Consider the following 27,649-nt stretch of genomic DNA (forward strand, 5'->3'; position numbering starts at 1 on the left):
ACTTTGGACCACTTCCAAAGATAGTTTGATTTTACTTTGACTTGAAGATCAAACAAAATCCTGATGAGACTCAAACAATTAGATAATCCCCTTCAAATGTGTAGACCTGTTTACATGTGGGTTTTAGTGTCTAATAAAACTGAAAAATAGTATTCATGTTTATTTTCCTTAGCATAACTAGAAAGAATACTGACTATTATCATTTGGACTTCTTCACACTGTTCATCTTTAATACATTCTATACTTGAATAAGTATCCCAGACAATGGCCTATGAGTTTAACAGAAAGTATAATAGGGATGGAATAAAGTACACATACTTAAAGCATACACGATGAGATTTGACATGTATATAATCATAAGATCAAAACAAAAGAGAAAATGAGTATACAGTCCTCCAAAATTTCTCCTGTCATTTTGTAGTACCTTTCTTCTCCCCATCTCTAGGCAACCAATGAATTGCTTCTGTCATTACGGATTAGTTACACTTTATAAAAACCTATGTAAATAGATGCACACAGTGTGACTACTTTGACCATACTCGGAGATTCATGCATGTTCTTATGTAGATCAACTGTTTCTTCCTTATTGTCCAGTAATATTTCACATATATATGACAAAATTTGTTCTAAGCACAAGAATATTTGGGTGGTTTTCAGCATTTGTTAAATCTGTAATCACCACTTGGTGCATCAATTTTTGTATGGTGTTTATCCTTTGCTTTGGGGTAAATACCTAGGAGTGGAACAGCTGGATCATGTGGTAGGTGTATGTTGAATTTATTAAGCTCTTAAATTACTACATCATGTGCTTGTTACATTGTACATTGTTATGACCACAGTATGAGAATTCTAGTGTTTCCACATTCTCACCAACATTTGGTATTGTCAGTTTTTAGTTTAGTTTTTTTTTTTTTTTCAATTTTAGGCCACTTACAAGGTGTGTTACAGTACATTGCAAATTTAAGTAGAATCTGCCTAATGAATAATCAAGTTGAGTCTGTTTTCAAGTACTTTTTGCCATCCATGTATGTTCTCAGGTGAAATAACTGTTCTTGGAATGTCTGTGTTTATATTGGGTGGTTGTATTATTCCTGAAGTTTTACCATTCTTTGTTTACTTTAGATACAATTCTTTTATGAGACTAACTGATAAAATTAACTTGGAAATTTTTGTCCTAGACTGTGGTTTGCCTTTTCATTTTATTTGTGCATTACAAATATAAAAAAAAAAATTTGAAACCTATGTTACCAATGTATTCCTTTGATGGATTATGTTATCATTGTGCCTAAGAAATCTTTGCAAATTGAATTTCAAAGATGTTTTCCTCCTGTGCTTCTAGAAGTTTTATAGTTCTATATTTTACACTTGAGTATATCATCCATTTTAATGTTTGTATATTGGACAAGACAGCCAGCAAAGTTGACTCTTAAGCATAGCAACATACACATTGCTAGCAATATTTGTGAAAAACATTGTCCTTTGATTCCTCAAGTTGTACACCCATAGGAGTCTCTTTCTGGACTTGCTACCCTGTTTCTTTGATAGAGGATCATTATGTTGATGACAGTAACGGACTTCTACATTACTGGAGCTGTTAAGATCTTCCAGTCAGGCTGTTGTATAGCTTTTAGAGTCATTTGGCCTAATTCTAACATTTGAGGATTTTCATGTGAATTATAGAATTGTCATTTTGTTCAAAAAGTCCTGCTGGGGGCACATGGGTGGCTCACTTGATTGAACATCAACTGAGCTCAGGTCATGATCTCACAGTTTGTGAGTTTGAGCTCCATGTCCGGCTTTCTGCTGTCAGCTAAGAGCCTGCTTTGGATCCTCTGTCCCCCTCTCTCTCTGCCCCTCTCCTTCTTGCTCTTTCGCAAAAATAAACATTAAAAAAAACCTGTTGGGATTTTTACTGGGATTGCATTGTATGTATAGATTAATTTTGGAAGAATTGACATTAACATCAATTTATCAGACTCGAAAAGAAAAAGTTACATACCTTTTTTATTTAGGTATTTGAAATTTCAGCAATGTTTTGTGTTTTGTGTGCACAGATAGATAGTACATTTTGTCAGATTGATTTCCAAAACATTGATATTTTAAAAACATCTTAAGTTTGTTTATTTTGAGAGCAACAGAGACCATGTGATCGGGCGAGGGGCAGAGGGAGAGAGAGAGAATCCCAGTCTCTCCACTGTCATTGCAGACCCCGACACAGGGCTTGAACTCAGGAAAACATGAGATCACGACCTGAGCTGAAGCCAAGAGTCAGACACGTAAGCAGGCACCCCTTAAGAAACTCATACTTTGAATGTTATTGTAAGGTTTTAAAATTTGTTCTTGTTCATTGCTAGTATGTAGAAATACCTTTTTTCTCTTATCCTTGAAACTTCTTAATGCACTTAATACTACTTACAACTTTATCGATTGCATCCTGTTTTGTATATGGTCACACATGTGTATTAAACATGGAAATAAAGCTACTTTCACTTAGTTTTCTTTTTTTTTTTTTTTTTTTACCATTTAAAAAAATTTTAAATCCAAGTTAGCTAACATGCAGTGTAATGATTTCAGGAATAGGATTTAGTGATTCATCACTAACATATAACACCCAGCCGTCATCCCAGCAAGTTCCCTCCTTAATGTCCATCCCTCATTTAGCCCATCCCCCCACCCTACACCCCACCAGCAACCCTCCGTTTGTTCTCTGTATTTAAGTCTTTTATGGTTTGTCTCCATTTCTTTATTAGTTTTGCTCCCCTTCCCCTATGTTCATCTGTTTTGTTTCTTAAATTCCACAAGAGTGATATCATGATATTTGTCTTTCTGACTTATTTTGCTTAACAGAATACCCCCTGTTTCCATTCTCACTTTGTTTTCAATCTCTTTATTATTTTAATGACCTCACTACCCAAAATGCCCAGTTCACAGTTAAACAGAAACAGTACAGGCACCTGGGTGGCTCATTTGGTTAAGCATCTGACTCTTGATTTCAGCTCAGGTCATGATCTCATGGTCCATGAGTTCGAGGCCTGTGTCGGGCTCTGTGCTAACAGCAAGGAGCCTGCTTGTGATTTTGCCTCCTTGCTCTCTGCCCCTCTCCTGCTTGCTGTCTATTTCTCTCAAGTAAAAATAATAAAAAACAGTAGGAGAAACTTTCTTTCTCTTGATCTCAGGAAGTAAGCATAGTCTCTATTATGTGGTTAGTTGTAGATACATTATAGATTTTATTATGTTGAGCAAGTTCCCTTTTATTCCCAGTTTGAGAGTTTTGATCAGGAATGGATATGGGGTTTTTTCAAATGCCTTTTCTGAGTTTAAGCTGATCATTTTGTTTTTAAGTTTAATATGGTAAAAGATTATTTAGATTGAGCTACAAATAAAAACAAACTTTTGTTCTTGGTCATGATGTATATTTGTAAATGAATTTATCTTTATTCTTTTACTAATGTATTTCTTAGAATTTTTGGATCTGTGTTCAGGAGGAGTATTGTGAACAGTTTCCCTGATAAAATCCAGTTTTAGACATATAAAATGTACTAGGAAGCATTCATTCCATATTTTTTCACTTAGGTTTTGTAGAAATCAGCAGTGAAATCATAGAGGCCTATCATTTTCCTTGAGGAAAAGTTTTTTTTAAATTACAAACTCATGTAATACAGCTGTACAAGTTTAAGTTTATTGTTTTTGAAGGAATTTGTCCACATCAAGTCATTGGAGTTGAATACATTGGCACACAATTGTTCATAATACTTGCTTTGTGCTCAATTTTTGTAGAATATGATCTGTAGTTACATTTTTCCTTTAATCTTAGTAGAGTCTTACCTTTATTTTGTTCCTAACCAGTCTATAGTCTTAGCAGATTATTTCTTTAAGAGCCAATTTTGGAATATATTGCTTTTGTTCTGTTTTTTTCTATCTGCTTTAGCTGTTAATATTTCCTTTTCTCTGTTGATTTGAAGTTTGGCTTGTTCTTTTTTTAGTTGGTTAAAATGAAACTTGAGGTCATGAATTGGGTTTTTTTCTAACACGATTTCTTTTTCTATGTTTCTGCCTATATATAGCTTCAATGGTATTTCACTTACTGTGGAATATTTTGTGCTTTTACCCACATTGAGTTCAAAATACTTCCTTCCTGATTTTCCTTTGACCCATGTTTTATTTACTAATGTTATTTAATATCCATTTGCGTAAGGATTTTCCAGAGCTCCTGTTAATAGTTTGTAATCATTTTGCAGTGAGAGAACATATTTTGTATGAATTGGAACCTTTTAAATTTGAGACGTGTGTTAAAGGGCAAGATATGGTCTATCTCAGTAAATGTTCCATGTGCACTTTAAGGTATGTATTCTGCTCAATAGATTGTTCTAAAATTGTCAATTGGGCCTATTAGGTTGATAGTGTTATTAAAGTGTTCCATACAGTTACAGATTTTCTAGCAATTGTTCACAGAGTAGTATTACTGTTCAACTATAGTTGTGGAAATACCTCTTGGTCTTTGCAGTGCTATCATTTTTTTTTTTTTTTTTTTTTTTTGCGTTGCATGTTCTGAAGATCTGTTACGTACGTTAAGTTGGGGATTTTTACTTCTTTAGGAATTGACTCTGTGTGAAGAGACCTTCCTTTTTGGTTATATTTTTCTGGAATCTACTTTGCCTATTAATGTACTTATAGCAGACTTATTTTTATTAGTTTAGAATGGTTTATTCTATCTACCCATTTACTTTTTACCTACTTAGATACTAATAGTGATACTGCTTTTTTTTAAATAGCAAAAAGTTGTGACATGCTTTTTGAACTAATCTAACAAGCTCTGCCTTTTAATTGTAGCGCCTATCACTTACATGTATTAGGATTGATATGGTTGGGATTAAGTCCTACTTGAAGTTAACACTGGAGTTTGGACATCTTCAATATATGCATGGATGGAAGCATGCTTATATTCCCACATTTGGTTAAATATTGAAGATCATTAGAATTTGAAAGAAAATTGAACATAAAAATATCCACTTACATTCCTATGTTTGCCTTTATAACATTCTAATCTATAAAAAACTATGAGAGATTAGAAATTCTATTTTGTACTGTAGAAGTAGAGACTAAGAACTATCTAAAAATATCTTGGACAAATCTCATTTAACATTTTATAGACCGTGCTATATGCTCTGCATGAAGCTAATTTAACATGCACTAGTTAAATTGTTTCTGTCATCTTGAACATCTAACCCAGTACTTGAGAGCCCACGTGCCAGTATTGGTGTTCTAGATTACTAAAATGATACAGAAGCTTCTGGTCCATTCTAGAGTTTTAAGCTTGGCGGTACAGCAAGAAGTGGTCAGCTAAGTTGCCCACAGAGGGAGCAAGACTTTGGTCCCGGGTCCCACTTTCAATATTGTCTAGTCACATAGGCTGTACTTCATGTGGCCCACACTCTGAATTTAAAGAAATATGACCTTCTCAGGGCACCTGGTTGGGTCAGCCAGTTAAGCATCCTCTTGTTGTGGTCTCATGGTTAGTGAGTTCCGGTTCCTGGTCAGGCTCTGTGCTGACAGCTTAGAGCCAGGACCCTGCCACAGATTCTGCTTCAGATTATTCCTTTTTTCTCTGCTCCTCCCCTCCTCACTCATTCTTGCTCTCCCTTTTGCAGTCTGTCTCTCTCCAAAGTAAACATTAAAAAATTTTAAAAGGACCTTCTTACTCCTTCCTCTGATGATATACATAAGGAATCTCTTTCACACATCCATTAAAAGAAGGTAACAGGTTTGATAAAGGAGGTTAAACTATAGTAAATCATCAACTAAAAGGGATTTATGAATCCAGTGAGAAATTTACCATTTGTATTTTCATATTCTCTTTGATGTGTATTTTATACCTAAGTTACAAATCCAGGTCACATGTATTGGTATCTAAGAAATGGAACTGTTAGCAAAGTTACTGATACACACACATAATATTAAGTCTAAAGCCTGTGATTTTAACATACTTCAATTATCAGAGCAGATGAATATTACAGTTGAACTTAGAAGGCAAATTGAATGTCTGTGTTGTGCAGATAAGCTCCTGATTGGCCTGCTACTTGAGTTCAACTGAAAGTTATAACTGTTTTGCCCACTTGTGTACTGTTCTATAAATCATGAGATTTTTAAAGACCTAAAATATTGATTAGCTTGGCTCTCATATCTAGAGACCAATTAAGTGGTAAGAAAAATGGAGTCCCAGAACATTTTAAGAGCAAACTATGATAGTATGAGTAAAATCCTTGTTACTAAGCCAAATACTTATATTTCTGACAAAAAGATAATCCTTTTGAATAATTGTGTCAGCATACAAAACTATAGAGCACTTACTGAAAAATATACAAATGATTATCTGCCTGTGATACAGTCATATGATGGTCTGACAACAATTACTATGAACACCACTCAAGATGAGAGTTTTTTTCTTTCACTTGCCATTAATCTAGAGCAGGGTAACCTGCCGGTTTCTAGAACCCACAGTGACTGCATTATATTCCAACAATAACTAGTCTTGAGATCTCAGCTCATCCAACAGCAGCTTCTCACTTTTTTTTATGAGCAATTGTATGCCAAAAAAACCACGTCCTAAGGTTGTGTTGGAATGAATGGTTTGGAAATAGGAGAGGGTTCCTGGTACATGTCTAAAACTCAATTCCTTTTAAGCCTTTATCCACAACTCGTGATACAGTGGCAATACAGCTTCTACCTGGCTATGTTCTCCCTGGAAGGCTTGCCCTCGGAATGGAAAGATCACTTTGGGTAATACTCTGCCTGACAAGCCCAGCTAGTCCCCCAGCTGACCGTCATCCTCTATGATAAGACATGTGAGTGAGTAAGCTTCCAGATGTTTCCAGGCCTGTTTTTTTTTTTTAAATGTTTATTTTTGAGAGAGACACAGAGGGCGAGTGGGGGAGGGGCAGAGAGAGAGGGAGACACAGAATCCGAAGCAGGCTCCAAGCTCTGATCTTGTCAGCACAGAGCCTGATGTGGGGCTCGAACTCAGGACCTGTGAGATCATTACCTGAGCCAAAGTCGGACACTTAACCGGCTGAGCCACCCAGGCACCCCTCCAGGCCTGGATTTGAGTTTCTACCTGTGTTCCAGACAGTATGGCACAACAATTACAGTCTCATAGGTCTTAACTCCTAGTTAATGGAAACTGAGAGATAATAACTAACTTGTAGCCTCTATGTTCTGGGGAAATGCCTTGCACCACAGTAGACTGATGTTTCTATGTGGCTCTTGCAGTGAGTTTGACTTGAAGGTGATGTCCGACTTTTCATGCCCCACTGCGTTTGTCCTCCAGCCCACACAAATTCAGCCCTGACTTTTTGCTACGGTGACACAGTTTAGGAGTTGTGATGTCCATGCCAGCTCTAGCGTCAGGGAGGAAGACTGAATCCGGATGGGGAAAAATGTTCCCTGAATGATCATTTCCAAAAAATTGCTCCTGGTATAGTGCTTCTAGTGGTGAAGGAGAAAGGCTAGAGCCAGTGGCATTTTGAGCACCGTTTATATGTAATATCATTACAAATTGGTTTTTGCTCAGATTGTCCCTGATCAAAATAAACTTTCTTTCCAGTCTTTTTTAGTGAGCTATAATTGGCCTATAACATTACATTAATTTCAGGTGTACAACATAATTTTAAATTTGTGTGTAGAGCAAACAGATCACAACAAGCCTGGGTAACATTTATCACCATGCAGTGTTAAAATTTTTTCTTGAAACTTAAGATCCTCTCTTAGCAGTGTTGAAATACATAATATAATATTAACTATGGTCACCCTGTTGTACCTTACATCCCCAAGACTTATTTTATAACAAGAATTTTGTGCCTTTTGACCCCCTTCACCTGTTTCATCCACCGTCCCATCCTTTCCCAGTGATATTGAGAAATAATTGACATATATCGCCATGTAAGTTTAAGGCCTATAGAATGGTGGTTTGATTTACATAGATGAAATGATTAACACAGTAGGTTCACCTAGTATCCATCTTTTCATAAACATGTTTTCCTTATGAGAACTCTTACATTTTCCTCAACTTCACTATACACCATAAACCACTGTTAACTATAGTCCTCATGCTGTATGTTATATCACTAACACTCATAACTGGAAGTTTGTACTTGATGACCATGTACCTCCAATCCCCCACTACATACACACACACACGCACACACTACCCCTTGATAAATGGCATTTGGGAAGTGTAAGAAAGACCTGCCTATGTTTTCTGAATGTTCAATTGGAAGGGAATTGGTACCATTTATTGATAGTACGAAAGGGAATTCAGATGAGTTGATGAGGTCAGGGGACTTGAAGACCGTCAAAAGCAAATACCAAGCAGATAGTTTGATAAATGGGTCTCAGAGGGAATGTGGATAATATAAATGGTTGAGTCCTGTGCTTAAACATGAATCTAGAAACCATAGATGTTAGTGAGACCATATGAGTAGAGCTGTTGGAGGCTTGCTGAAAAGCACTGTTGACATTATGAGCAAGACCGTTTTTTCTTCTGTGGGTTGTTAGGTGCATTGCAGGACTTGACTTGGAGCAACATCCCTGGCCTTTGCAAGCCAGATGCCACCAGCACCCCTAGTGGTGACCGCTAGAATGTCTCCAATGATTGCCAAGTGTCCCTTGGGGCAAAAATACCCCTAGTTGAGAACCACTGGATTAGAATAGTAAGAGGAGAAAAATCCCTCTTAATGTTGTTGGAGTAACCAAACCTACCCATGTTGTAAAAATGTAGACCATTCTCAAAGTTTTTCTAAGCAGAGAAAGGAGTTAAGTGACATAAGCAAAACTTAAGGTAGCTGTTTGTCACGAACATAAGCAAAATAGTTTTTTTGAGGTTTTTTTGTTTGTTTTGTTTTGTTTTTTGGTAAATGCCTCCTGGTAATCCTAAAACTTAAGTCATCTACCCAAAATGGTGCTGAAAGAGTTCCTTTTAACCAATCTCCTGCTGTCTGGGAACTGCACTATAATAACCAATCCATCGTAAAAGGTAAGCAACTTCCTCATCTTTCCCTTTAAAGCCTTTTCGTAGTTTCACGTCTCCTAGCTTCTTGCCAGTTTCTTGTTTGAGATCTCCCAGTTTCGAGTTTTTCCACTCAATAGAATACTCATTTCACATCTCTTTGAATTTTTATTAACAACATGATTTTACATGTGTTTCTATAAAAACTTTTTAATTCTCTATTGCCAAGAAAGTCCCTTTTCAGATATTACTCTCTGAAATCTACTCTCCAGTGTATATTTTTCATAAAAGACTTCTAATTTACTGGAAAAATTATACATAACCCATCCATATTTGGGGCCAAACAACTGTACCATTCTTTGATTATCTGAGCCTTAATTCTGTTCATATTCTTTAAGGACAGCTGGCGTGACTGTTACTTGTCAGAATAATTTGGGTATTCTTGGAAAATCCCATTTATGAGATACATAAATCTTCCAAAAACATTTTTCTATGTTGCTTTAGTTTAAATGTTCTGCTCATAATTAAACACGGAAATCTCTTCAGAAATATCTGAACCACCTACTATAATTAAATATATGGCATATTTCTTACTTTTTATATTGTGTTGGACAGATTTATGAATGATAATTTCAAATAGGCAATTCCAAATTGATTTATGTAACAGAGAGCCCTCAATTATAGTGTTAACTGTCTAGAAATACATTTATCAATTCATGATAAAATTAATACTGCGGAAGAGAAAGGTAAAATACACAGTATTGATTGATAAAACTTCATAATAAGTGGTTGTTAGGCAGTATATGGTTTTCTTTTAAACAGCCTAATGCCTTGAGATTACTTGAGTGATGTTTTCTTATCCATTTAAATTCTATGTGCCATAACATTAGTGTAAATATCCCTAACCCCTGAACAAAACTCTCTAGTACTTAAATTATTAAACTTTTTTGGGGGAATGTCAAATCTTACAAAACATCCTTATAAGAATGTTATTATTATGTAAAGTTGTTTGTAAATAATCTTTTCTTCTTTAAGTAATGGCTTTTATCAATTACCGATTCTTCATAACAAATCACCCTAAAACTTAGCATCTGAAAATGACACCGTTACATTCTCAGTTTCTGGAAGTCAGGGATCAGGCCATAGCTTAGCTTCATCCTCGGACTCTGAGCCTCTCACATTTAAGGCATCAACTAGATCCAAGTCCTCTCAAATTTCTACTGTGGCAGAAACAACTTACAAGATCTCTCCATGGTTGCAGGAAGGGCTCAGTTCTTCTAGGGTCTTTGGACTACAACATTTTTCTCCAACATGGGATTCTCTAACATGGCAGCTGGTTTCATACACTTGAGCCAGCCAAGAAATCAAGAGAGTGTTCCCAAGAGAGCATTACTGAGATGGAAATCACACAGCCTTTGTAACTTAATCACATTAGTGACAGTTCATGAGTGTTGTTGTATTTCATGTTACAAACTAGTCACTATATCCAACCACACTCAAGGATAAGGGCAGAAATAACTCAGGGCCACCTTAGAAGTTAGCCTACTTAATTGCTTATATAATTGGTCGTTGGTTTGGGAGAGACCCTGAAGAACTGAATTTCCCACTGAAACCTTGCATGACTATGCCCTCTACTGCTCCTTCTTGATTTTTCCCCTCTGCACCCAAACTATCTAAACAATAGCTGCTAACTCCAAGAACAATTCTTTGCACTTCTAGGAAGGATTTTTTGGACAACAATGCCCCAAACATTAGTTGACTTCCCTTGCTAAAAACTATAAAATTCCATCCTTCTTCCTCATAGTAGAAAACTCCTGTAGAGATGGATAAAGGTGTATGTTTAATAATGTGGTTGATTTTTCTTTCACAGTATATTTGTGCATAGTCTGTCCTTGGTTAATCTTAATGGAAGATTGTCAATTTTGGTAACGTTTTGAAGAACCGCTTTTGTTTTGGTGGTCACTTCTATTTTGTTTCTACACTTTTTATTTCAAGGGGAAATGCTGTTTTAAATTTCTGAGTTGGAGGTTGTCAAATCAGGCCCTATGAGGGGCAGATGTCAAGATGGAATTACATGTGTAATATAGGGTCTGAAGAAACCCCTCTGAAGGGTGAAGTGAAAAGAATCCAGATCAATCAGAGAGGGCCTTCAGACCACGATGTAGATGTGGTGATTGAGAAATGAGAGTAGGCAAGAAGGAGGGTTTGAGAGGAAGTGGTTCTGGTTGAAATGCAACTCTAAGAAAATCTTGGGATGTTAGGGCACTCTAGAGCAAAGATTGCCCAATAGTGAAGTCGGCAAGAATGGTGGAATCCTTGTACCACTGCTACAATTAGTTACTGGTTTTATAAAGATGAGGAACAGTGTGGACTTGAAGTGAACACTGCAGCAGATAGGATAATGACAAAGCTGGAAACTTTCTGCCAACCACCCTTCACTCAGAAGGTACCCTCTTGAAAGTGCCTTCACAGTTGGACGTGAAGCACAGCATGGGTGCTGGTACACTCAATGGTCCAGTGATAGGACAATGCAACCCAAATACTTTTGAGATGTATCATCCCCACGTTTTCCATTAGCCCTTTTTCCTGAGGGAAAAAGACTAGAGTTGAGATGGAGGAACTAAACCCCCTAACTCTCGTTGGTCATGAAGCAATGTCTCTTTCTTGAATTCTGTGTTATGAATGGCCTCAGCCACTGCACTCCTCTCTGAAATTTTTGACCGCTTACTTGGTGAGCTGACTTAAACTCTTACTCAAAGAAAGTGAGGAGGTCTTGGAAATGCTGCCGTTCTCAGATCTGGACTGTTGCACGGTCCTCGCACTGTTAGAATTGAGCTACATGAGCACCAAATGGTGTCTATGAAGATTTCCTGAGACACACAAGCATTTCTCCTTGACTCCAGTGTGTTCAATCTGCACTATCTCCTGGTGATGAGCGTAAATTATCTGTGGCAGTTAGTGGGGAGTTAACCTGCCTTTGCAGGATAAAGGATAGTGCAGAAGTAGGTGTGTAGAGCTTCAGGTCTACTGCGGACGTAGATGGAAGCAGGGTTGGATAGGAGGGGTCTCAGACCAGTAAATGGAGGGTGTTCCAAAGTGAAGATTGCCTGTTAGACTTGGCCCTGGATGGAAAGGGCTGGGCCAGCCATATTCCCCTGCTGTGTTCAGTCATTGTGACAGCATGGGAATAATATGTCCTTAGCATGAACACAATGGATGTGACAGATCCAACATTACAGCACCTGCAGTGTGTCCAGCCACTACCCCCTCACTACAGATTCACATGAAGGAGATCAGGGCAGCACACTCCATTCATCACCACCTGAGGTTTACAGCCATCAAATGTTTATTCCTCTTTAGCAGAGAGGCATTTGTAGATCTAATCTCTCCCTAAATACTTGGTTGCATTTCATCCATTTTGGAAGATAGTATTTTTATTATCCTTCACATGTATTTTCTAATATTAAGACATCTCCAAGTATTTAGAAGAATTTATACTAAATTTTTGTTTCTCTAGGACTCCTTTCTAAATTAGGTATGTATTTAGAGAATGTATTCAGTACAATGATACTGATTGTTGAAGATTTGTAGGGGCTTCTTTGAGTGTTAAATATATACATGGAAATAACTTGGTAAAATCCATTTTACTCTTCTTTATGTCAAATATTCTTGCTGTTTATTTTATTCTTCAAACTCAAATACACAATATTTTTTTTTCTTTTTGTTCTCTTGATTGTTGAAGGACTCACTTTTAATTCTTCCCTGGGAAGATGGATTTAAAAGTATTGCGTTGAATCTATTAATTTCAAATTAAACAAAACTAGAATCATCATGTTACATATGTAAAAGCTCCAAAGTGTTCTATTTATAGAGTAGATTAAACATAGTGAATGCTATGTAAAAGTAATAGTGTTTCCTGGTAACAATTTTCTATTTAAATGCATTTTGTCTAGTATTAACATATTTACATTGATTTTTCAAATCTGCTTTTGCAGTTCTTACAGGTAGGATATTTTGGTGGTAAATTTGCTCATGTTTAATTTTTAATATGAAAAACCATTTTTTCTCAGTGCTTTAAAGATGTTTTTCCATTGTCTGCTGTCTTCAACTTTTGCTGTTTGGAAATTAGTTGTCTTTGTTGTAGTTTGCTTCCCATTGGTTTTATCTTCTCTTTGTCTTAAGTATAGGACAGTTTAATGATAATACAGGTAGTTTTAGATTTATTTGTATCCCTGGTAGGCACCTGCGAAACTTTTTGAAACTGATGTATTCTGGGAAATACTTCGAGGTTTTATCAAATACCACTATCTTTTGTTATTGCTATTCCTATCTTCTAAGACTCTGGTCTCACATTCTTAGTTTACTTGTGGTTTCATCTTCGTAAATTGTCCCATTTCAGATGTCTCTTCGATGCATTCTGAGTGATATCTTCGGTCCTATTTTTAACTTAACTAATGCTCTCTTCCCTTGTACCTAATGTACAAATTGTATCTCTAACTTCAACTTGACACAGAAAAACACACAGTCCTGATAATTCTAGAACATGTCTAGAAATGATATTTGTTATGATTTTTAAATGCCTCATGTTTTGATAGCTTATTTTTTTAGTCATAGTTTTAATATTCTTTAAAATATAAACAAATAGAGACTTCTGATCTTTTAAGTTTTAAGTATAATTATGGACTTCTTTATACTGACAATCACTTTTGAAGACAAAATTCCTAGTCATTGATTTACTGCTTGCCTTTATATTTTTCAGCTCCTGTTGATGTTTTTAATTTTTCTTGGGAAACTATGAGTCCTGAGTTAAGGGTGCCCTTCTTCCAGAATGTTTTATTGTGTGTTCTGTTAATGATTGGCAGTATTACCAACAGAAGAAGCTTAAAATTTTCTTGGTGTTAAAGAACCAAACAGTATTTAAAATGCAAATTCAAAAATCACATGATGAGACGTCTGAAAATTTTCAGGTATTATTTCACAGAAATAATAGCTCTTACCATCTTGATGTGTGAATTAGCATTATTTTCTTGATCCTACATCTTATATCTTCTAGCTGAGTAACAACATAGTCAAAAGATGAAGTGTAGATCCTGAACTTGGATGGCCTATGCTGAACCCTAGTTCTACCATATACTAACACTTAAGTCAAATAGCTTACCTTATACTCTCTGCCTCAAATTCTTGAATCTGTAAAATCAGGATTATAATGGTGATTATAAGGAGAAGTTGATGTAGAACAAAATTGCTAGGACAGTGGCTGTTAAAATGTAGTCAACATACCTGAATCTAGTAGTTCTCATCGTACACTGGTACACCGATGTGTTCCACAAAGCTAAGCTCTGACTTCCTTTTTTGTAAAAGTTTTTATTTTAATTCCAGTTAACATTCAGTGTGAAATTAGTTTCAGGAATAAAATACAGTGATTTAACATTTTCATACATCACCCAGTGCTCATCATCATGCCCTCCCTAATACCATCATTTACTTACTCCATCTGCGACCCTCCTCCCCTCTGTTTGTTCTCTATAATAAGAGTCTATTTCTTAGTTTGTCTCTTCTTTTTTCCCTTTGTTCATTTGTTTCTTAAATTCTGCATATGAGTGAAATCATAAGGTCTTTTTCTTTCTCCAACTTTGCTTAGCATTGTACTTTCTAGCTCCATTCATGTCATTGCAAATGACAAGATTTCATTCTTGCTTTTTTCCCCCAAGTTTTTATTTAAATTCTAGTTAACATACAGTGTAATGCTAGATTCAGGAGTAGAATTTAGTGACTCACCACTTACATATAATACTCAGTGCTCAACACAATGAGTGCCCTCAGTACCCATAAGCCGTTTAGCCCATTCCCCACTCACCATCCCTCCATCAACCTTCGGTTTGTTCTTTATCATTAAGAGTCATATACGGTTTGCTTCATTATTTTTTTTTCCTTACCATATGTTCATCTGTTTTGTTTCTTTAATTCTATGGTATTCGTCTTTCTCTGACTTACATTGCTTAGCATAATGCATTCTTTTTCCATCTACATCATTGCAAATGGCAAGATTCCATTGTTTTTGATGGTTAATACTCCATTGTGTATATACCACATCTTCTTTATCCATTCCTCATCAATGGACACTTGGGCTGTTTCCACAGTTTGGTTATTGTTGATAATGCTTCTCTAAACATTTGGGTATATATATATATACCCCTTAAAACTGTATCTTTGTATCCTTTGGGTAAATACCTAGTAGTGCAGTTGTTGGGTCCCAGGGTAGTTCTATTTTTAACTTCATGAGGAATCTCCATACTGTTTTCCATAGTGGTTGCACCAGTTTGTATTTCCACCAACAGTGTAAGAGGGTTCCCCTTGCTCCATATCCTGGTGAACATCTATTGTTTCCTGTGTTGTTAATTTTACCCATTCTAACAAGTGTGAACTGTTCTCTCATCCTAGTTTTGATTTGTATTTCCCTGATGACCAGTAATATTGACCATCTTGTCATATGTCTATTGGCCATCTGTATGTTGTCTTTGGAAAAGTGTCTATTCATGTCTTCTGCCCATTTCTTAACTGGGTTATTTGTTTTTTGGGTGTTCAGTTTGATAAGTTCTTTATAGATATTGGATACCAGTGCTTTATCAGATACGTCGTTGGAAAATCTCTTCTCCCATTCTGAAGGTTTGCCTTTTAGTTTTAGTTTCCTTTGCTGTGCAGAAGTTTTTTTTTTTTTTATCTTGAAGTCCCCAAAATTCATGTTTGTTTCTGTTTCCCTTTGGCAACGTATCCAGTAAGAAATTGCTGAGGCCAAGGTCAAAGAGGTTGCTACCTGTGTTCTCCTCTAGGATTTTGATGGTTTTCTGTCTCACACTTAGGTCTTTGATCCATCTTCAATTTTTGTGTAGGGTGTAAGAAAGTGGTTCAGTTTCATTCTTTGGCATGTTGCTGTCCAGTTTTCCCAATACACTTTGTGGAAGAGACAGTCTTTTTTCCCATGGGATATTCTTTCCTGCTTTGTCATAGATGAGTTGACCATATAGGTGTGGGTCCATTTCTGGATTTTCTATTCTTTGCCACTGATCTATGTGTCTGTTTTTGTGCCAGTACCTACCATACTGTTTTGGTGTCTATAGCTTTGTAATGTAGCTTGAAGTCCAGAATTGTGATACATCCAGCTTTGCTTTTCTTTTTCAAGATTGCTTTGGCTATTTAGGGTTTTATGGTTCCATATTAATTTTAGCATTGTTTGTTCTAGCTCTGAAAAATGCTGGTGGTATTTTGATTGGGATTGTATTAAATGTGTAGATTTATTTGGGTAATACATCTAATATTCTTATATTCCATGAGCATGGAATGTTTCTCCATTTGTGTCCTCTTTAATTTCTTTCATCAATGTTTTACAGTTTTCAGAGTACAGGTCTTTGACTTCTTTGGTTAGATTTATTCCTATGTATCTTATTTTTGCTGCAATTGTAAATCAGATTGATTCCTTAATTTCTGTTCCTGCTGCTTCTTTATTAGTTTATGGAAACAAGAGATTTGTATACATTGGTTTTGTATCTACAAACTTACTGAATTCATTTATCAGTTCTAGCAGTTATTTAGTGGAGTTTTTTGGGTTTTCTACTTATAGTATCATGTAATATACAAATAATGAAAGTTTTACTTCTTCCTTAATGATGGGGATTTTTTATTTCTTTTTATTCTCTGATGCTGTGGCTAGGACTTTGGTTACTTTTTGGATGAAAAGTGGAGAACGTGGACATCCTTGCCTTGTTTCTGACCTCCTCTCAGTTTTCTGCCATTAAAGATGATGATTGCTATAGGTTTTCCATATATGGTCTTTATTATGTTGAGGTATGTTCCCTCTGAAGCTACTTTGTTGAGGGTTTTTATCATGAATGGATGTTGTACTTGGCCAAATGCTTTTTCTGCATCTACTGAAATGATAAAATTGTTAGGCTTTCTCTTACTGATGTGATGTATCACATTGACTTGTGAATATTGAACCACTCTTGGAACCAAGTAATTAATCCCACTTGATTGTGGTGAATGATTTTTTAAAATGGATTGTTGAGTTCAGTTTGCTAGTATCTTGTTGAGAACTTTTGAATCTATGTTCACCAAGGATATTTCTCTATTTTTTAGTGGTGCCTTAACTGGTTTTTGTATCAGGGCAATGCTAATAACCTCATAGAATGAATTTGGAAGTTTCCCTTCCTTTTTTTTATTTTTTGCAAGAGTTTGATAAGAATAGATACTCTTTTTAAAAGGTTTGGTTGAATTCACCTGTGAAGCGATCTGGTCCTAGACTTTTGTTTGTTAGGAGTTTTTTGATTGAATTTCTTTCCTGGATAACAGTGTGCTCAATTTTCTATTTCTTCCTGTTTTGGTCTAGGAGGTTATATGCTTGTAGGAATTTAGCCATTTTTTTCCAATTAGGACCTTTTTTGATAGATAATTTTTAATATTCTTTTATAACCTTAGGTATTCATGTAGTGTTGGATGTTATTTCTTTCATTTCTGATTTTGAGTACCCTTTGCATCTCTTTTTCCCTCTCTTTTTCAAATTTGTTGATCTTTTCAAAGAATTAGCTCATGGTTTGTGTTCTATCATTTAGCTTCTATCCTTTTTTTTTGGCTCTCATCTTTATTATTTTCTTCATTCAGTGGGTTTGGGGCTTTGTTTGTTCTTTTGTTTCTGTTCTTTAAGGTATATGGTTACATTTTAATTGAGATTTTTCTTGCTTCTGGAGGTGGGCCTGTATTGGAATAAACTTCCTTTTCAGAACAGATTTCGGACAATTGTGTTTTCATTTTCACTTGTCACCGTGTATTTTTTGATTTCCTCTTTGATTTCTTGGTTGACCAATTCTTTGTTTAGTAACATGTTATATAGCCTCCATGTGTTTTTGTTCTTTCCAGATTTTTGCCTGTGGTTGATTTTGACTTTTCATAGTGTTGTAGTCAGAAAAGATGCATGATGTGGCTTCAATCTTTCTGAATTTTTTGAGATTGGTTTGGTGGCCTAAAATGTAAACTACTCTGGAGAATGTTCTACGCACTCTTGAAAATAATGTGTATTCTGCTGTATTAAGAAGGAATATTTTCATATATCTGATTGAATGCGAATCCAATGCATCATCAAAAGGCACTGTTTCCTTGTTGATTTTGTTTATTAATAGCTGCTTTGGGTGTGGGTGCTTCCATGTTGAATGCATAAGTATTTATAATTGTTATAATTTCTTGTCAGATTGTTCCCTTTGTGATGATGTAGTGTCCTTCTTTTTCTCATTACAATCTTTGTATTAAAATCTATTTTGACTCATAAAGGTATTGTGACCTGGCTTTGCTTTCACTTCCATTTGCATGATAAATGTTTGTCTATCCATTGACTTTCAATCCGCATTTGTCTTTAGGTCTGCAGTGAGTTTTGAAGCAGCATATAAATGGGTCTTGCTTTTTTAGGCGTTAACCTTACAACTTTTGATTGGAGCATTTGGTTCGTTTAAATTCAAAGTAATTATTGATAGGTATTATTGCCATTGTGTTACCTATTTCACAGTTGTTTTTGTGGTTCTTCTCTGTTCTTTTCTTTCTTTGCTCTTTTGTTTTCTGGCTTGATGGCTTTCTTTAGTGATATATTTAGGTCCCTTTTTCTTTATTTTTTGTGTATCTACTACTGATTTTTCAACTGTGGTCACCCTTAGGTTTATATAAAACATCTTGGGCATATAGTAGTCTATATTAAGTGGATGGCCACTTAAGTTTGAACCCACTTCAAAAGCAATAAAGTTTTACTACCCTCTGTCTACACTTGAGGTATATGGTGACGTCATTTATGTTTTTTATTTTGTGAATCCCTTGACTGATATTTAGGTTTAATTAATTTTACTACTTTTGTGCTTTCTTCTTTTCATACTCCTGCTTATGGTGTGTCTTTACCACTCAAAGAATCCCCTTTAACATTTCTATTGGGCTGATTTAGTGGTGAATTTTTGCAGCTCGTGTTTGGGAAATTCTATCTCTGCTTCATTCTGCATGATAGCTTTGCTAGATAGAGTAGAACTGGTTGTAGATTTTTTTCTTGCATCTCATTGAATATATCATGCCACTCCTGTCTGCCTTGCAAATTTCTGCTGAAAAATCTGCTGATGGTCTTATGGTATTTCCCTTGTTATAACTGTTTTGCTGCTTTTAAAATTCTCTCCTTATCACTACATTTTTGCCATTTTCATTACTTTGTGACTTGGTGTGGACCTCCTTGGGGGATCTCTGTGCCTCCTGGATCTTGATTTCTAATTCTTTCCCCAGATTCAGGAATTTTTCAGCTACTATTTTTTCAGATAAATTTTATGCTCCCTTTTCTCACTCTTGTCCTTGTGGGGTCCCTATATTGCAAAGATTTTGTACTTGATAGTATCACTGAGTTTGCTTCATCTTTTCTCATAATTTTTTTCTCTTTTTAGCTTGACTGCTTTCCATGTCCCTGAACCATTCTTTTGCTTCCTCTAGTCTATTTATTCCCTCTCCTGTGTTTTTAATCTGTTATTGAGTTCTTCATTTCAGATTCTTTTTTCAGGATTTCTCTTTGTGGAGGGTCTCAATGAGGTGCTCCACTCTACTCTTATGTCCAGTGAGTATTTTAATGAGTATTAATTCTCCATCAGGCATGCTTCTTAAGTGTATTTTGTGTAGCTCTATTGCTATGATTTTTGTACTGTTGTCATATTTGGGACATAATCTTATTACTATTTTTTTATGTAACTGTGTTGGTTTCTGTGTGTTAAGAAAGTCACCTGTATCTCCTGCTGTTGAAAATAGTGGCTTTATGGAGAAGAGGTCCTGTAGTGCCATGCAGTGCAATGTTGCGTCTTTACCAGAACCTGGTGCTCCATAGGTGTCTCTTAGGGATGTGCATGTACCCTATCATTAGCCTGGAGCGTGTTTTATTTGCATCCAGGCATCTGTGATGGCTCTCTGCCTATTGTGGCTGAAGTTTGGCCATTGTGCTGTTAGTGGGCCAGTTTGGGTGCTTTGAGTTTGAGTTAGATCAGGTCGGGTATTTTCCAGAGCTGCAGTCACACCAAACTGCAGGTCACTCTGTGTGTTGTTCCCTGAGAGACTTTGATTGGCGAGTGAGACCTCTAATTACACCAGATGTCTACCCCCAGCTCACTGCTGGAGCCACAGTGGATGCAGTGTATGTGGTTACCTTCCCCTTTGCTCAGGGCAGGAGTCACTTTGGAGTGATGCTTGCTACTCTCTGGGCTGATGTATGATGCCCTATTTGTGGAGCTGCTTTGGATAGGCTTCTGCAAAGGGCAGATTTTCAGGAGAATGCGGGGGGTGGTGTTAGTAAGTTTTGCCCTGGTCTGCTGTGAGAAGGGACCTGAAGTGCCTTGGAGAATTTCTGCTAAAAATGGTTGGGATGGCAGGTTGTAGGAGAGAGCAGGGGCAAGGCACAGGGTGTTAATATTGTTTGTGGATCTGTTGTGGGTGGAGGGGAGAATTGTAGCCATTTAGGAGAACTGCCAAGTGTGAGTTTGATGGGCAGGTCTGCAGTAGTAAGCTAGAGAAGGGGGAGGGGCACTGTGAGCAAGCTAGGTGAAGAGTGTTCATGTTGGTTCCTGCAGATGTCTATGTATCTAGCCTGGGATGTTGCAGAGGGAAATTGTGCATGCCATCTCTCTTGTTCTTAGACTTTTCTAAAGACCCCTGGCCCTCCAGCACATGTGAGATGAGTAAATTTTCGTGTATAACCCAGGCATGTTTTCAGCTGCTGCTTCTATGTTGTATTTCAGTGGAGTTGTTGGTTATGCTGACTCTTTACTGGATGTGAACTCCATTTCCTGTTGCCCTGTGACCTCCCTCCTCCCTCCCGCCCAGTCTAGCTGTTGGTTTTTAAAGTTGCAGGTGTCAAGCCCCACTGATTGTTTTTTCTTTTTGTTTTGTTTTGTTTCATTTCACAAACTGGCAAAGTTGAGCCTCTTTGGTTTTCAGACCCAAATTTGGGTATTTGTCTTCCTAGGGCAGGTCCCCCATGCCTGGGGTGCCTGGGATGGAGTCTTGCCTCTTTTCTCTGTGCCTGTGGTGTCCCACCCTATAGTCTTGTCAGTCACTTTGATTCTGGCCTGCCTCTCTGCCCTTCCTAACATTTTCAATGTGCTCTCTTTGTGATTAACTTGGAGAGTCTGTTGAGCCAGTTCTGGGGTAATTTTCTGGGTTATTTACACTGATGGAGTGCTACCTAGAAGTGTCTGTGGGAGGAAGTGAGCTTAGTGCCCTCTTACTGCACCATCTTGCCTAAAAATCCCTCAGAATCTTATAAAAATAATTATCTCAACTCAATATACCCTTGGAGCTATTGCTGCAGTGTTCCCCCTTTTCATAGTGAAACTTACTTTATTTTTAATTTGTCTTGAAAAGGATTTACTTAGTCACCTCCTTTTTTTCTCCTTCAGGTCTGTCCAACCTACCAGCAAGTTGCTATGATCTTCACTCCTTGGGCACTATTTTGCCAAATCACAGCAAACATATTGTGATATCTAGCAAAATATCCTTGTCTTAATTTGCTTGAGCCCTTATTTGATAGCTCCTTGCTAATTGGGATTACTGTTTTCGTTTCTATAACATGAGCTCTCACAGTTTGTGAGATGATGTCCTGAGCAGAAATCAAGATACTTAGCCAACTGAGTCACCCATGTGCTCCTCTCTTTGCCATTGTTAGTACTTCTTACTCTGAAATAACTGTTTCTATACCCACAAGCTTTGTTTCTTCACGATTTGTTCTACAACTTTGCTCTCTTGGTAACACAATTTCCTTTCAACCTTCTCAAGGGTTAAGGTTCTCTTTCCCAAATCCCTCCTAGAATGGACTTGTAAGCGGAGGAACTTTTCTTTTAATGTACATTGATGTTTCTAGAACATGCTCCCTTGCCATCACTTAACCACCTCCCATATGGCCCTTCATTATGCCCAAATTTTATCACCCTACATTCCACCCTACTTGTTTCTATCTAAAGAAGCTTAGGCTGTTCCCATTCACTTCTTCATTTAAAAAAAAAAATTCACTGCTACTCAAATTCATTGACCTCTGAGCTCCTTGACAAAGCACTGGGAAACGTTTTCAAAGTTTTCTAAATGTTTCAATATCCCACTGTTTTAAAATATAAACATTTAAACATTTTTAAAAAATTTTAGAATTGCTTTAGATTATGGAAGAATTTCAAAGATAGTACAGAGTTCCCAAAGCTCTCAAACCCTGTTCCAATATGATAAACATCTTCTATTAGTGTGGCATATTTGTGACGATTAATAAGCTGGTATTTGTACATTTTTATTAAATAAAAGCCATATATGATTAATTTTCATTATTTTTTCTCTAAGACCTATTATTTTTTCTTCTTGGATCCCAATCAGGATATGACCTAGCTCTTTAATTATCCTATTTCTTGATTATCATTTTTTCTTTTACTATCTCATTATCATATTTGCAGAAACAACAACTTCAACCTTACGAAGACCAACACTCTATTGATTATACCAGTGTTTTTCTATTGCAACAACCCTTTTATCTTGATTTCTTAGCTGGATTAAATTTCATGGTAAATAATGATAATTATATCCTTTCATAGATCTTCAATTCCCTTGCCACCTTTACCTTTTGTTAACCAAACAACCATTCCAATTATGTTTTCTTCCCTCATCCTCCACGGAAACGGATTTTTGCCAAAATTTATCAATACGGAAGTTACTGACAAATGACTTTGATATTGCTAAATCTAATGGTGAGTTTCTCATCATTCACCTTAGCTGGCATACCAAATTGATTCAGTTAACTACCTTCTTCTCTTTACAACATTCTCTTCAATTACTGTCTATTGTGCCTTAATGTTTTTAATTTCCTCCTTTGCCAATAAAGTTGATCTCAAACTACTTAACATTTTTCATTTCATCTTTTATTTGGCCTTGGAATGCCCCAGGATTTATCATTTGGACCATACCAATTCCTTATCCACTGATCATCGTATGCTATCTTGTGATTTCAAATAGCATCTAAAAACAACTCCCAAACATACATATTTCCATCTTAAATGTTTCTCCTTGGTAGCAAACTCATAAGCCAAATAGCCTTGTCAAATTTTGCATGGATATCTAATCAGCAACTCAAACTGGCTGTGTATAAAAGCAAATTCCCAAACACCACCACTGTTCCACAAAAAAACATACATACAAATGAAAACTTCTGCAGCCATACATTTTTACCTTGATTATTGATAACTGGATGCTTTAAATTAGTCTGGAAATCTTGCTATTCTCCTGAATTCTGCTTTTTCTCTCACACTCCAAATAAAATACACCGACAAATCATGAAAGCTTAACCTTCAAAGTAAACCCCAGATCTAAGCACCTCTCATTAATACACCACTAAGACACCCTAATCCATTACCACCTTCATTGCTTGCCTGAATGACTGCCAGTTAGCTGATTCTGCACTTGTTCCCTACAGCATATTATAACAAAGTAAACACATTTTCATTGAGTGACATCAAGTTAGGATGTCCAAAACCCTTAGATGTTTTTCCATCTCTCCTTAGGTGAAATCTAAAATTCTCGCAGAAACCTAAATACTTCACATACTGATTGTTTATTTCATTCCTATCTTCATCTCTTATTAATATTCTTCTTAAGCCAATATAGAGACCTCTATTGCTGTGTTCTTTCTTGCAAATGCAGGTATGCTTTTTATGTCAGAACCTAGGCTTGATGTTTCTTATGCCTGCAAAACTATTCCAACAGGTATTTTCCTAACATGCCCCCACTACTCTAATGGCTTTAAATGACTGATGTTTGCTGCCTTAAAATTAATCTCTGCATCTTCAAGAATTTCCTAGTGATCTTTATCAGGTCAGGAAGTGAATCTTCTTGACCTAGAAACTTGAAATAAAACACTAGTTATGATTTCTTCCAAAATTCAGTATACAGTATGAAAGAGGGAAGTATAACTGCATTAAATACTCCCATTCCAAAATGCTGACAAGGCAAGACACTTAGAAGTCCCTAATTCATGGTCATTCTGAAATCCACTGGGCCAATTTTGTCATGTCGTCTTATAGTGGGCCCAAATTTTTCGAGATCTTTCTATCCTTGATTAAATCCCTGTTCTTCTCCCTGAATATATGTCCTAAGTCTCTTAATTTCTTGGGCTCTTTATCTTGTGGATGTGCTTCCTTTTTCATCGTCGTCCTTTGCTACATCTGAAGGGAGTGGTAGGAAACGTATCCTCCTGAGAGACTGAGAAGTTCTTTAAACCATCTTTAAGGAAGGAGAAGCTAGGGTCTTCATACCTTGAATAGCCTCAGTGTCCTTTAATGCGGGCTGGTAAAACTTAGGCTGATTCAACTTCATAGAAACACTGAGGTTTTCTATTCATTTGATTCTATTTCATTTTATGTCCCCAAAGTTACACCCACAGTTTACTCTCTCTCTAGATGCAAGTAAAACTTTCACAGTGTAAAAGGCTTCACGAGACCGTGTCTGTAGTCTTTGAGGGCCCATTAGTTCAATCGGAAAGGTACCTATTAGTCCTAATGACCATGGCCTTGCTGTGATTTCTGTCTTAAGGTTATGAAGTAAGGGGAGACATTGAATTCGGATTTTTTCCTCAGTGGGAGATATAATGGGCCTAGTTTTACTTGGTGAGAGCTAGTTCATTTTCTAACTGAGAAAGTCCTAAAATTTGGGGATCTCTCTATTGACTTCAGAGTATTGTTAGAGTCCCAGTCAGGTCTTTTCTACTCCACCTCTTTGTCTATTATTTTAACAAGCACAGATACCAAACGCCCAAGGACTGGAATTAATTTGTTGCTTCCACTTGCTTGTCTTGTGCGCAAGTACATATTATCATTCCTAGGTTACCCTACGTGTGAATTCGACTGAACTTTTACCACAATGTGTGTTGTGCTATTTACATCCTCTTCTAAGGCTTGCCTCACTTGTCTTGCTCTATTCCAAAGACAATGGCACATATTTTGTAGAAGAGCAACATCGCAATCCCAGTAACAGATGTCTCTAATTTTTGAGCAAAAATCCACTCAAGTTTATCAGACTACAAAGACGTTTATTTTTGTGCTAATGACTAGGTAGGTCGGGGTGTCGATCTAGAGTGTGGATGATACTGATGGAATTCAGCTATGCTTACATTCAGGCTGCAAGTTGGGTCAGGCTCATTATACTTGGATGTTTTTCTGGCACAAGCAGCCAGGTAAGCCATGTTCTTGGGAAAGATGTCAAGAAAACAAACTAAACTATGTAACCGAATTTGCATCTTAGCAGAATTACATAACCTATGTAATAAATTAACCAAGGCAAATGACATGGTGAGGCCAACATAGTTGTGGCAGGAAAATAAGCTCTCTCCACAGTTGGAGGCACTTCACAATTACAAGGGAAAGTGTCAAAGTGCAGTTCTATTAAGAAAGAGTAAAGACAACACCCAGACCACCATCTTTGAATTCAATCCTCTTATACTGCTGAAATATATGTACAATATATGTATGTATGGGTGTGTGTGTGTGTGTGTGTGTGTGTGTGTGTGTGTATAGGTATCTAACAGTTGATGATTTTTTCCTGCCACACACTCTGCCCCATACCAACTCATATCTATCATTGGAATCAGTGGTTTGAGTAAAATAACAAGGAAAAACTATGTATATAATCTCATTTTACCCTTTACCCATTTCCAACATGAAATCCATCAAGTCTTGCCTACTACATCTCTAAAATCAAATCCATAGTGTTTCCTTTCTGTTAATTTTGTAAATATCAATTTGAAATTCACCATGACTTTGGGTCTAGACTATCACAGTGTACTTAAGGAATTGAGGGTGTCTTCACCTGTTTCTTCTGGCTCCAATCACTTCAGAAGTTGTGTGCCCATTTGTTGCTCCTTTGAAGGTAATAGATATTTTCTCAGACTACCTGTGAACCTGTCTCCTGTCTTTGGTTTTCAACTGTCTTTATTATTATTATTATTATTATTATTATTATTATTTATTTACTTTGAGAGCGAAAGAGCATGCACATGTGTGTGAAGGAGAAGGCAGAGAAAAGAGAGAATCCCAAGAAGGCTCCGTGCTGACGGCCCTAACGTGGGGCTCAGTCTCACCAACCAAGACATGATGACCTCAGCCAAAATCAAGAGACGAATGCTTAACTGACTGAGCCACCCAGGAGCCCCTGTTTTCAACAGTCATACTATGATGTTTTCTTTGTATTCATTCTGCCTGAGGTACTCAAAGATCTCTGAATTTTGGAGTTAGTCTCTTTCATCAGTCGTCTCCTAACGTATTAATTCCTCTCTTTTCTTATCCCGGGGCTCCATTTACGTAGGTGGAAGTCTGTTTGACTCAGTCCCATGTGGTTCTATTTTTTTTTTTCCCTGTCTTATCCTTTTAGAAGCTTTGTGGTTCAGTTTGGACATTTACTAATGACCTTCTTTTTCACTAATCCTGTCTTGTGTATTTCTTTAAACACTACTAAACTCAAACTGGGCATAAATTTAGGTAGCATATTTTGCTACAACCCCTATGTTAGTCTGTATTCTCTGATAAATGTATGGTGCATATGGATATGTTTTCAGCAGTGATTTAGCAAATTTAAACCAAATGGTTTTATTTATACCTGAACTATAATGATATATGCTATGACAATAATTTAAGGCCATTGTAAATCAAATCACATAAATGCAATACATAACATATATATTGGGATACAAGAACAAAACTTACGTCCTTGAACTTTTAAGACAAAATACGTTCATGTTAATGAAAATTTGGGACAATATTTAAAAAGCATAAGTACAAAAGCACTTGGTGTTACTTTGAAAACTAGAGAAATTCTGATCATAAAATAAATGTAAGCTACTGGAATATGATACATGCAGGAGGCCTGAAAATTTTCATAAAATGGGAACTTACAAAAGGATTATTCCAGACATGGTTATATGGCTGCTCTTCATATACTGAGTAAACGACATTTAAAAGATAAAAAGATACTAAGGAAAATAATAGCTTGTGTATTTTAAATCAGTTAATATTTAAACATTAAACCTATTTGTATAATTTCAGTGTATTGTCTATTAGTGATGCTGACATAACCATTTAAACATTCTCATACTTCACAAAATTAAATCACATTAGATTTTTAAATAAGTGATTTATTTTTAAATGCTAAAAAACTTGTCAACTTTGACAAATGTCTTATAAGTAGTGGACAATATTCATATATCCAATTTTGAAATGAATATGCTAAATCCATTTATATTTTAGGCACAGGAAAATGCATAAGGGTACTTGAACATCCAAGTTTTCTTTTGAAAAGGGTGGTAAATATGAAATAAATACTGTATGGGCATAGCTCCTTATTCTAAATTTTATTGAATTGTGATACAATAATCCTTCAAAAATAAGAAAACGGTATTTAGTTTTGAATTACAAACTTTATCTCTCCTTCTGCTCCATGTTGTTAAAGATTCATGGTGTTAAAATTCTTGTTAAAGATGGTGAAAATGTATTAGTGGAGGCCACTTTCAACTGGGGACAGTGTTTAAAACAAAAATTAAAAGCCATCTTTTCGTCAGTGATCTATGTATTTACATCT

This window comes from Panthera onca, chromosome B1 (assembly GCF_046562875.1).
Source record: "Panthera onca isolate mPanOnc1 chromosome B1, mPanOnc1 haplotype 2, whole genome shotgun sequence".
Taxonomy (NCBI): domain Eukaryota; kingdom Metazoa; phylum Chordata; class Mammalia; order Carnivora; family Felidae; genus Panthera; species Panthera onca.